Source organism: Arachis ipaensis, chromosome B03, assembly GCF_000816755.2.
Source record: "Arachis ipaensis cultivar K30076 chromosome B03, Araip1.1, whole genome shotgun sequence".
In the NCBI taxonomy this organism is placed as follows: domain Eukaryota; kingdom Viridiplantae; phylum Streptophyta; class Magnoliopsida; order Fabales; family Fabaceae; genus Arachis; species Arachis ipaensis.
The window spans coordinates 119,712,780-119,725,193 of NC_029787.2; the positions used below are offsets into that span (position 1 = coordinate 119,712,780).

Sequence of the window (12,414 nt, forward strand, 5' to 3'; positions counted from 1 at the left end):
CTCTTGTCAGTAGGGTGTGCAGGCGGATAAGGTGATAGAGTATGTGGCGTACCTCTGGGGGAGTGCAAGCCTCCCCCTTTATATACCTGTCAGAGGTGGGCCCGATGAGAGCAGGCCCATGTTTCCAGGGAGGTTACCCCCCAACTGTGCATGAGCTGTCCTGGACGCATGTCCGAGGACGTTGTGGGGCATGTGTCCGGTTCGGGTGGCGTCCGGGTCGGGTCGACCCGTAAGGACTCTGGGTCAGGCCGTAACATATGCCTTTGGATGTGAGTGAGTAATTCGAATCTACGTGGTTCGAATTACATGTAAACTGTGTTCGAAGCAGGTAGGTTTGAACTACATATAAAGGTGGTTTGGTTAATTGATGAATCAGATTTTACTTTGGCTTATTTGTGTTAAAATGTTCTCCTCTTGGCTTGTTTACGTTTTTTACCCTCAAAATAATGGCGCCCAAACAAGCACTAAAACAATTGGATTTAATCATCATACTCAAACAATTTTGTATTTCTTTCATTTCTATCTAAGAACTCCACTAATATCTTCTTCTGCATTTTTGCAGCTTCATCCTCAAATTCTTTAAGTTGAGTAGTCCTCTTCATTAATAAAAAATACAAAAATAAAATAAATATTATAGATTAAATGACTAGGCATATAAAATATATAAAGACAAATAAAAAGAAGCAATCAAACTTATTATGCAGGTCGTCTGCAATCCCAATTAATGTGAACCCCAAGCTTGGATTTTTGCACTCGAAATTTGACTAAATTTTTACACTTCAATGAATTAGTACATGCATCAAAACTAGATTCGTGCAATCTCAAATTAAAGAGATAGATAAAAAATAAGAAAAATTAGATATTAAGTAGATAGATAACTGAAACAAAAATAATAAAAATTTTGATAATTAAGGAGATTGATAAATAATTTCAATTGTAGGATTGAATAATTGTTGATAGATTATTCACCAATTTTTAATGTTAATATTAAAAAAAAGATAAGACTAGAGTATTTAAATCAAAATGAAAACGTAAAAATTGAAGATGAAATTTTAAAAATAAGATAGATGAATAATAAAATAAGAGAAAAGCTCAAAACAGCCCCTGACAATTACTTCGAAAGACAACGAGGTCCTTGACAAAAAAAAAAAAAAATCCAACCCGGCCCCTGACAATTACCTCAAAAGGACAATGAGGCTCCTGTGCCAAAAAAAGTCAATGTTATTTTTTTTTTACACGGAGACTAATCAATCAAAAAAAAAAGATCAAGACCAAATTTAGTATTTTTTTTTTTGGATATCGTTGTCCTTTCGAAATAATTATTAGGGACAGATAGGGTATTCCCTCAAAATAGAGAAAAATAAACTGAGTTGGCTTATGCTATAGTTAGTTCCTAGAGTTTCTCTTCTCGCAACAAAACAACTTTGAAATATAATTAAAAAAACGACGTTTAGAGGTAACAAGGTTCTCCGAAAGCGAGGGATATTTTTTGGTACTCAAACGTGTTTGTGATACTCATTATTTGCTGAAAATGTGGCTCTCAAATGTATTCTATGGTTTTCAAGTAATGAATTATATATTAGCTGAATGTTAAATTGAGAGAAGCATTTATATGAAAGGAAAAAATGTACTATTAATATAATGGTAAATCATATTTAATACGTATTTTAAGAGCATATTATTTGATCTTAATCATTCATCAAAGAACCGAAGCCATTAGAAAAGAAATAAGAAGTGTGGCATATAATCACATATCCATACATGTAATTATGACACATGCCCTTTTTATTTAATAAACCGATGCCACTTAATAAGAATCACTATTACTTATTTTCACTTCATTTCATGTATCATCGAACTTGAAAAAAGAAAGTGACCGAAAGTGTGAGGAAAAGAAAACGCAAATTTAATTAAAGAATTTTATAATTTTTTTTCATAAGAATTTAAGGAGAGGCGAAAAAATAATGCAAAAATAATTTATATTATGGAATAATAAAAAAAAAATAAAAAAGATTAAAAGAATCTAAAAAATTTCTGTCATAGAAGAACAAAAAGTAGGAATAAAAGAAGCGAAAGAATGAACAAAACGAAAAGGGAATAAGTAGAAGTATTATTTGGCATTAAGAACGAGTTGAGATGATTATGTACCTGCTGAAAACGAGTATAGATATGGTGGTGAGTGCATCGAAATTTGCTTTTAGAGATACATTGACCAATCAAGGGGATGGTCGCACCTATAAGATAAAGGTTGTTTACAGAGATTATCAATACATATATTGACCAGAGAAAGCCTCACCTGTAAGACCAAGGTCGCTTATAGAGGTTATGTTTGCATACATCGGCTCAAGAGAGTCGCACCTGTAAGACGGAGGTTGCTTACAGAGGTTATGACACTGGAAACCAAACTCAGACAAAGGTTGCTGAGTTACGTCGGGAGCGGGTCGAAATCGACAGATGAGCTCATTACCTGCACAGCTGTACTAGGAATAGACATGCATCATACTTGTTTGCGCATATTTGTTTGTGAGTGTGTTTTATGTGATTGTGGGTGTGCTAAATGATTGTTTGAATTCTGTGTTCTATAATTGTTGAATTAGATTGTACTTTGTTGATTGTTGTTGCTAACCAAGTATATATGAAATGAATATAACTATACACCCCGACCCTACTAAGAACTCCCCAATTTTTACCTCCTATTTCCACTCCTTTCAGCTACAGGTGCGAAGGTTTAGTGGGAGTTACAGGAGCATAGAAGATTATATTCACAAGTTGAGTTGTTAGAATTTATTTTTCCCTCGTCATTTATTATTTCGGTTTTTAGAGGGATAGGATTTGTTTTGAGAATATTGAAATAAGTCTATGTATTTTATATTATGTGAATATATATACCTTTGTGGTTAAGTGGTTTAAAATAAAGAATCTTCGTTTTCTTGATTAAAGGTTTCGGTTCGAATTAGTGAAGACTCAATATTAAATAAAGATAGTATATAATAAAAAGGTTTAGAGGTAAGTACGCCTGAGCTTTTGGTACGATCATGAGGTGCTAAAAGTTAGGATGTTACAGAGAACGGCATAACATATATATAACGTAGTGCACAATTCAATCGATTGGATAACACAACCAATCGATTGAATTGTGAAAATTCATATTGTTTTGAAGACTTAAATCGATTGGGTAACACAATCAATCGATTGAATTGTGAGACCTCATATTACTTTAAAGCTTTCAATCGATTGGATAACATGAACAATGGATTGAATTAGAAAAAACTCACATTCTAAGCATCGTTCAATCGATTGTGTAAAAGTTACAATCGATTAATTTTTGGAAAAACCATACTATCGTCCAATATTCAATCGATTGTTTTGTGAAAACCTAAATTCCAATCGATTGAATTATGGAAAACCTGAAATACAATCAATTGTTTTGTGAATCCAATCGATTAATTTTTTAAGAAACACGATTTTACAATCTTATATCGATGTAACAGATCAAGAATAAAATTTTAATGATTAGAATTGTCAAAAAAATTATTACGATAAATGGATTATGAATTTGAATCTAACGAAGTTCCTGAGGTTTTATTTACATAATGAATTTTCTTTCAGTAATTTGTATAGCATTGTGTAGTTGAAAAATTGCTGAACATTGATTGTGAAACTAACACGTTAACATGAATCTGTCGATTCAATGTATTAGTTGTGATTAATTACCTGGAATTTATAGCAGACGCTCGGGTGTAGATCATGTCTTTTTTTGGGTGTATTTTTGCTAGAAGTGTGGGTGTATTTACACTACTGGTTTTGTTATTTTAATTGAGTTGTTGTTGTTCAGGTGTATTATATCAGACATGATTGGGTGTGTTTTTAGTTTTTGACATGGTGTATTCTGCAGCCTGTGTATTTACAGTTTATGGCTTTAAAGGTCATTGTGTAGTTGAGTTGTTGCGGTTCGGCTCTATCATATTAGGCATAATTGGGTGTATTTGAATCATATCTATGGGTGTATTCACAGTTTCTGACACGGTGTATTGTGCAGCCTCTCTCGGTTGTTGATGACGAGCTTGTTCCGAAGGTTGGAATGACCTTTACCACCCTTGAAGATGCTGGAAAATTTTACAGGAACTACGCCAAGGCTGCAGGTTTCTCTACAAGAGTTCGGTGCACAAATAGGAAGGGAAACGAGATTAAGAATCAACTGATTACATGTAGCAGAGAGGAAAAATGGAAATCTAAAATATCTCCGACCGAGAAGACCAATCCTACAGCCGGTTTAAACTGTCCTGCAAGAATTTATATACACACATTGAAGGATGTCGGTGCTTAGATTATTTCAAAGGTTGTGCTCGATCATTCACACCCCTGCTGTCCAAGCAAAGCAGAGATGCTCAAACAGCACAGGGAACTAAGCATGTCCATTCATCGTACAATAGAGAATAACGAGGAGGCCGGTATCAGACCAAGCAAAACATACCAATCATTTGTTGCGGCTGCCGGGAGTCATCGCGAGTTAAATTTTATCGAAAAGGACGTGAAGAATTACATTACGAGGGAAGTGCGGAATGTTTCCGAACAAGAAGATGCAAAGGAATTCGGGAAATATTTGTTAAGAATGAAAGAGAAGAATCAGAATTTCTTTTTTGAGCTCTAACTCGAAGAGGATCAATCGATTAAGCTGGCTTTTTGGGCCGATGCAAGAAGCAGAGCCGCCTTTGAGTATTTCGGAGACGTCATTTCATTCGACACCACCTACAATACAAACAGGTAACAAACTGCCCCTGTTTATGATGCTAAATTAATTTATTTTTACGAATCTGCATCAGAGGTGTATATTGGCTGTTTCATTGGGTGTATGCGAAGCATTTGTTAAGGTGTAACTAATGATTTTGCATTCTGGACCATGGTAATTTGTTTCAGGTATAATTTGGTCTGTGGTTCTTTTGTCGGGGTGAATCACCACGGTCAGTCAACACTTCTCAGATGCTCTTTGATGAAGAACGAAGAAATTGAATCATTCAAATGGTTATTTCAATGCTGGCTTCGTTGCATGGGAGGAAACGTTCCGAAAGGGTTTCTCACCGATCAGTGCGCATCAATGAAAAGGGCTTTAGAGGCATGTATGCCAACAACAATTCACCGTTGGTGTATTTGGCACATCATGAAGAAGATTCCAAGAAAATTAAACGGGTACAAGGGACATGCCGATATCGAACAAGAAATGAGCCAAGTTGTTTGGAATTCTCACAGCAAAGACTCATTCGATAGGAATTGGAATGATTTTCTGCTGAATTTTGGTCTTGCGGACAACAAGTGGCTTTCAGGTAATGTCTTTTTAAAATCTGCAGCAGAGGTGTAAATTGCATGTTCTTTCGGGTGTATTTACAGTCTGCGTTTGGGTGTATTATGCAGATCTGTACGAAGACCGTCACATATGGGTTCCTATCTATCTGGATCACCACTTCTGGGCAGGGATGAGAAGCACACAAAGGAGCGAGAGCATGCATTCATTTTTTAACAAGTATATCACCCGGAACAGCTCGCTTATTCAGTTCGTCAAACAATACGATAATTGCCTCGGAAGCAGGGAGCAAGCAGAGAGAGAATCAGATGCTGCAGATTTTCATACGGTCATACCGTGTGCAACCAAATCCTCCATTGAAGCTCAGTTTCAAGATGCGTACACTCACGCAAAGTTTAGGGAAGTCCAAGCGCAATTCAGAGGAAAGGCGAATTGCATCACCAGATTAAAGAATTCCGCTCTAGGCTATTCAGTATACGAAGTTGGAGAACAAGTTTTCAGCTCAATATTCAACAAGTTCGTGGTTACTTACGACTCAGTTGCAGCCGAGCTAAAATGCCAATGCTTATTATTCGAGTCGAGAGGGATACTGTGCCGTCACGCACTAAGCGTGTTAAGCTTCGAACAAGTAAGCAAGTGTCACCTAGATACATACTGGAACGATGGAGCAAGAAGGTAAAGAGGCGACACACACACATCAAGAGCAGCCACGACGAGCCACTAATGGAGCCAAGAAGCAAGAGGTTCGACCAATTGTTTTTCATTCGCAAAATATTTGCGAATTTGCCTCCAAATCGGAGGAGCTGACTGCAATTCTGCACCGTGCGTACGATAACGTTTTTACCACCTGTAATATAGGTTTTGAATACAGCACAGACAGTTTAACAGCACAGATAGTTTAACTATGCAAAAAAATATACATGGAATAGAAGTTGTTGATAAATGGCAAATATTTACAGCATTTGTTCAATTTACAAACTACCCAACAGTTGGATAACGCAGTTTCTATATCAGCAGAATTTATCTGACAAAATGGACTCAATAATACAGAGGATGGCTTCGACAGCCTTATAGCACTACTCTCCCTAATTGCCCGATCTCTTTCTTTATTCATCTCACTGAATAGTATCCGGGAAGCATACTCCACTCTATAGTGGTCCACCTCCTCCTACAATTAAAAAGTATATTCTGTTTAAACAGCAATATTAATTCAGTAAAGTAATACAGAGTTATATAGTTCTAAAGACAGTTACCTGTGGCCAATTATCCCATTCATACTTCCCCTTTTTGATGTTTTCCGGCTCAATTATCTCCATCCACTTCATAACGTAGATAGCACAGTCATAGCTGAAAACGAAGAAAATAAATTACAAATCTCATTTACGAAAGTTTAATGTTCAGACTCACAAATTTATACCTTGTTTTTTGGCCTGATATTTTAACATATGATGATTTAATTTTCTTCTCGTTCTCCCCTTTCTGCAGAGGTTCCCCGCCGGCATATGTTATCAATCTTGAAAATACATATCCCTTAAATAGCAAAACAAATCAGTAATACACCCGACTAAATGCACAAGATACACCCAACTGAATGGACAATATACACCCAACACAAATAACGAAATAGACCTAAATATTAAAGTAAAGAAGACAGAGGCAACTTACAGTGAATTTATTAACCTGCTTTCTCTCATCGCTTGGAGCTTTTTTGTGTAGCGGGTCAAGTATATGACATTTCCGCTTTGTTGTATTTATCAGCCATAACCACCAATTCCCCAAGTGGCAAACAGGAGCAAAAATCTGAAGGATTCCCACATTTCAACAGTGCGTTATTTTATTTGGCATATAAGTGAATAAGCGTACTAACAAATTTAGCAAACGAAAACTTACATATGGATGCAAAGTTAATTTTTTTCTATCTATGAAGGGAATGAAACTCGGGTAGGCTTCCACCCTGAATTTCTTTTTCGTTTTCGATGATACGAATTCCCCCTTTGGGTGATCTGAAAGTGCCATGCTCTGCAAGAATTGCGAAACAAGAAATGAAATACTAAACTTACACCCAATTGAACGTAAAAAATACACCCAAATCAATACAGAAAATACACCCAAAGTTCGTAGAAGTAACACTTACCACAATATCGGGGGGGAGACAGTATATTTGTTCTTGAAACCTCTTTTCATTTTTCTGGTTGAGGATGAGGCAGATGGCAGATACAATCTAGAAATATATGCCGAAATCAATTTTACATTAATAAGCATTGCAATTGACTTTGGTGTAAAAACATTAATGTTATTCTAATATTACCTGAGATTCTATATCACTTTTTGCCTGGAGGGATACAAGGTGCATTCTCATCATAATGTATTCTCCTTGGCCAATCAGAGTGCACATTTCCTCATACTCGTTAGTATTGCCATCTGCATCTTCCTTCAGTCTCGTCCCCCAGATGTAGCACTTTTGTTTCATATCATCCATAATCTGATATAATCCCCCAGGAGTTTGAAACTTTGCAGAACTTTCTCCCCCAGTCTCCCTCTGAATTTGTGGACTTTTGTTTTTTTCCTTCGCCGCACTGCTTGCTATTTTTTGGACCAAATCGTCCAATTATTCTATCAAATTTGCAGATTCTGGAGATTTTGCCCTTTCTGTCTCCTGCGTTGACGCCCCCTCCTGGCTTGAATCAGTCAATCCAAGGCTGAATGATGGCACCCCTGGATCTGTTTTAGGAACATAGGATGCTGTCCGTACCATCATCAACAGGGCAGCAGCGTCTTCTGCGTCTGGATGACTGCATCATCATGTATAAGAATAAGAATAAGAATAAGAATAAGAATAAGAATAAGAATATACGGATGATAAGCAAAGATTGATTTTAGTCTGATGAACTTACATTTTAGTTGGAGTTGGGGGAAGCGTGGGTGTGGTCTCTTGAAGTTGTTTGGGGGTTTCAGGAGTGCTGCACAGTTACAAAAAAATTAATCACGACGTAAAAAAAACTAATTAGGAACAATATCCACCCAAACTGTTAGCAAATATACACCCAAACTCTAAACAAATATACACGCAATACTATTTCTTACGTTTCTGTAGTCCCTTCAATCTGTAGCATAGGGGTTGGTTCAAAATCTGTCTCAGTGGTTGTTTGGGATGTCGGCACAAAACCTGAATCGGGACTTTAAACAAGAAGAAAAATGAAAGGTTAACAATGCCTTTGAAAATAATAAGCTTATAAGGTTGAAATATTCTTGGAAAACTCACATTGCAAGCGCATCGACGGTGTCTGTTCCCTCACAACCATCATATTCGAATCAGCCGGACTCAACCTAAAATACACCCAAAGAAATTCAAGAAATACACCCGAACAATTCAAAAAGAAGACAGGCTTTGTTTTTTTGAGAACTTGCATACTTGTAGTTTTTGCTTTTTTTTCCTGCCTTTTTTTTCTTGAATAAAATAATAAAGGGCTTTTTTTTCTAAAAAATATATATATACAGAATTAGAAGTAGAAGGGTAATAGAAGAACAAAAGTAACGGTTATTTGAAAGAGAAATTACATGCTCTGTGACGGTTGGTTTACACTACTCTGTTGTGTGCGCCCTTGAGAGGAAGGACCATCACTTCCCAAGTTCACAGCCGGTATTCTAAAACAGATCTCATGTTATTCAGACAAAATAACATACAGGTATAAAATACACCCAAATGAATGCACAAGATACAACCAACCGAATGGACAATATACACCCAACACAACAAATTTAATATCCCAACTTATTAAACAACATACACCCAACTTGATCCACAAAATACACCCAAATGGTTCCACAAAATACACCCAAATCATGATAACAAGATTTTATTAAATAATAAAGCTTCTTACGTTTCAGACGACACATAGCGACCTTCTATCGATTGCAGGTCAGCTCGGTTCTCCCTGCGAAACAAGAAACAATTATTAGCAAAAAAACACACCAAAATCTGAAATACACAGCCCAGCAAGACATACCCCTCTGCAGCAGATTTATCAACATTTTTCCTTAGCCATTCATCTAGTTCGTCACTTGATATTTCATATGTCTCACGACATTCATAAAAGAAGACGTTAACAAAAATAATTACGATGATAGACGGTAATATAGCTTACGAGGTACTGTACCCGTCAAAGTATTGATCTTCTTTAGGAGGTGAATCCTCCACAACAACTTTTTTCTTTTTTGGTTGTGTTCTGGGTGGAAAAAAAAGAGTACCAATCAGAAATAAAAAATTAATTTTATGACAGAATATTATGCAAAGAAGTGCTTACTTTTTTGGTGTTGTTTTTGTTTTTTTCTTTTTCTTCTCCTTCTCTGCAGGTGATGATTCTTTGCTCCTATAAGTTAATAATAGACACTTCAGTTAATACACGAAATCTTTATAATGAAGCCAAAAGAAAGGAGTAATAATTTCAGGACATTACTCATCACTTGGTTCAGATTCAGATTCTGAATCAGAATCTGACTCCTCTTGCCTCTGCTTTCTTTTTCTGGAGTCCATTCTGGAAGGCAAACAATCATTATTTAGAACATACTAAAAATACACCCAAATGAATTCACAAGATACACCCAACTGAATATACAATATACACCCAATGCAGCAAACGAACACACCCAGTTTAATAAACTACACACACCCAACGTGATCAACAAAATACACCCAACTCGAAAAAAAATTACACCCAAGTATGGTACTTACTTTTTCTCCTTTTTGCTAGGGTGTTTTCTTCCTGAATCCTCTGAGTCTTCTTGAGTCTCAGACTCAGAGGTAGAAGTGTCACTGTCAGTAGCTGTTTCTGTCTCCGAAGACGATGTTGGACTCGCCTTCCTTTTTTTGTTTTTTTTATTTCTTGTTTTTTTTCTTTTTTTTCTTTTTTTTTCATTTATTCTCTTGCTCTTGTCTCCGCCATCTTCACAATCCCCTGAAACATTAGATATTTTAGCTAGCAGCATTCAGGTAAATAAAATACAAGCAACATATTATGTTTACTTACCAAAATTTCCTCTCTTTCTGCAGTCATTCTTTCCACCAACTGCTCCTTAGTCCAGTTGGCAATCCAAGGCTTTGGTGGTCTTTCAGCCCTCTTCTTACCTTTATTTTCTGAAAGATGAAAGTATATTATCATCAGGGCAAAGAGGCAGCCATCAATTGCCTTATTCTTCTTCTCCTGGTAGTCTGTGATGCCCTTGATCATGAAGGTCAAAACATGCCCCCCCCAGTTTCTCTCCGATATGCCGTCCATCTTAAAAATTGGGGCCAGGTGCACGAGTGATATTTTATTTATCGTCGTTGGCAAAAGGAACGCCATCTGTATGTAGAGGATGAATATCCTCTTGAACATCAGGCGTTCCTCTTCATTGCCAACACCGATTTCCATCATTTCATCGGTAAGACTTTTGAGGGTCTTACCCTGGAATCTTCTAAAAATTATTTTGTCATCATCAGAGAGTTTCTTATACTCAACTTTCTCAGGAAACAGATTTCCTACAAAAAGGAAAACAACAAAGTATCAAAGTCGGTTCAAATACACCCAAGCATCAACCTTAAATACACCGAAGTGGAAGAAGTGGAAGAAGTGGAAGAGTTTCCCATACGTAACGGTTGTAGTGTTGAGCGCGTGAAGTGACGCTCCATGTAATCTGTATTGATGCGCGTGACTTGTGTTTGGGCTGGGCCAACTTGTAAGCTTGTAAGCTTGTACGTGTAGCCCAGCCCAATAATTAATTGGTCAATAATAAATTCTTAAATAAAATTTAAATTTACGACGAATTAGTTCTTAATTTATTGGATTGAAAAATATCATAAGAAAAAAAAATTACAGATACATGTTATCTTATAGTTCAATTAAGGGGCAATTCAAGACAAAAAAAAAATTACGGAGCAATTTAATTGTAATATAAAATAAAATAAATAATTTTGTTCGATTCAAATGAATTGTTCTTAAAAGATTGATATTTTTTGTCAAATCACAATATGCCATGTACTAATCATTGAGCTTACATTTTTTCCGTAAAATCATTTTCATGTGAGTTTCTCTTAGATGTATATTTAATTTAGTTTAATTTCCATTTAATCTACTGTTTCTATAAAGTTTTTCTGGTACTATAATCTTATCACGAGTATTACTATTATTTATATACAGGCTCTTGCTGGTCCGGAATAAAATTCGTATCCTTAGAATCGCACCATGTAATTGTCAAATACCAACTTTCAATTGAAATTTGCAAATATATAACGAGTTCCACTTAGAAAAATAAAATATGTTAATTAATAAGGTCTTGAACATACATTTAGCTGTGTTAACATTTGGATTTACTCACCCTTTTAAATTGAAACTAAGTTAATCTAACCTTTAACACTTAACAAAAGAATTAAGAACACAAGATAAGAAAAAAAGTTTTGGTGAAAAAAAAAAACACTTCATCATTACATACACAAATATTTATTACAAATAATTTATACACCCAAACTCAAAATTATCATCTTTATAAATAGTCTATCCACATTTCTCCAAACATTTCAAAATTCCTCTATACCACTTTACACACTTGTGGAGTATTTTACACACATCTACATCTTTCTAACTAGAATGCTCAAAAACATTCAAGAGCTTTTTAGAAATTTTTTTAGGACCTTCGAAGCAATTTTAGAATCTTTTGAAACATTATTTAAAGTAATGTTCGAACATTTATCATGGAAAATAATAGAACTTTTGCCTGGAGGTAATCTTTGAAATTTATAAAACACCAAAATAATGTTGCATTGAGGATCTACGGCTGGTAATATATATATTTGTAGTGAGTTTTTTTTTTTGGTCGTGGGGCTAGCAAGTTAAAACATGCGTTTTTGTTAGGTAAACAATAATTTTTATAAATAATGTAAATAATGTATTTTAGAATTGATTCAATAAAATAAAAAATACTCCATCTCTAAATTACTTCTTAAATCTTAATATTAGAATAATTATTTGTACACTTAATGAATTGAATATCTAATTATTATTAACTGAGTAAATTAAGTAAATTAATTTATCTAAATTTTAATATTAAAATAATTATCCATATATAAATATCTAATATAT

At 35.2% G+C, this 12,414-nt stretch overlaps 2 long non-coding RNA genes across 2 annotated transcripts; both read right to left on the bottom strand.

Moving 5' to 3' along the window:
* On the bottom strand, positions 6,616-7,035 carry LOC110269812. The gene is made up of 3 exons (XR_002358573.1): positions 6,965-7,035; positions 6,717-6,829; positions 6,616-6,646 (listed from the first exon to the last, which is right to left on the bottom strand). It is a non-coding gene; the product is annotated as an uncharacterized LOC110269812 (long non-coding RNA).
* LOC110269813 lies at positions 8,871-9,361 on the bottom strand. Its single transcript, XR_002358574.1, has 3 exons — positions 9,307-9,361; positions 9,181-9,234; positions 8,871-8,944 (listed from the first exon to the last, which is right to left on the bottom strand). It is a non-coding gene; the product is annotated as an uncharacterized LOC110269813 (long non-coding RNA).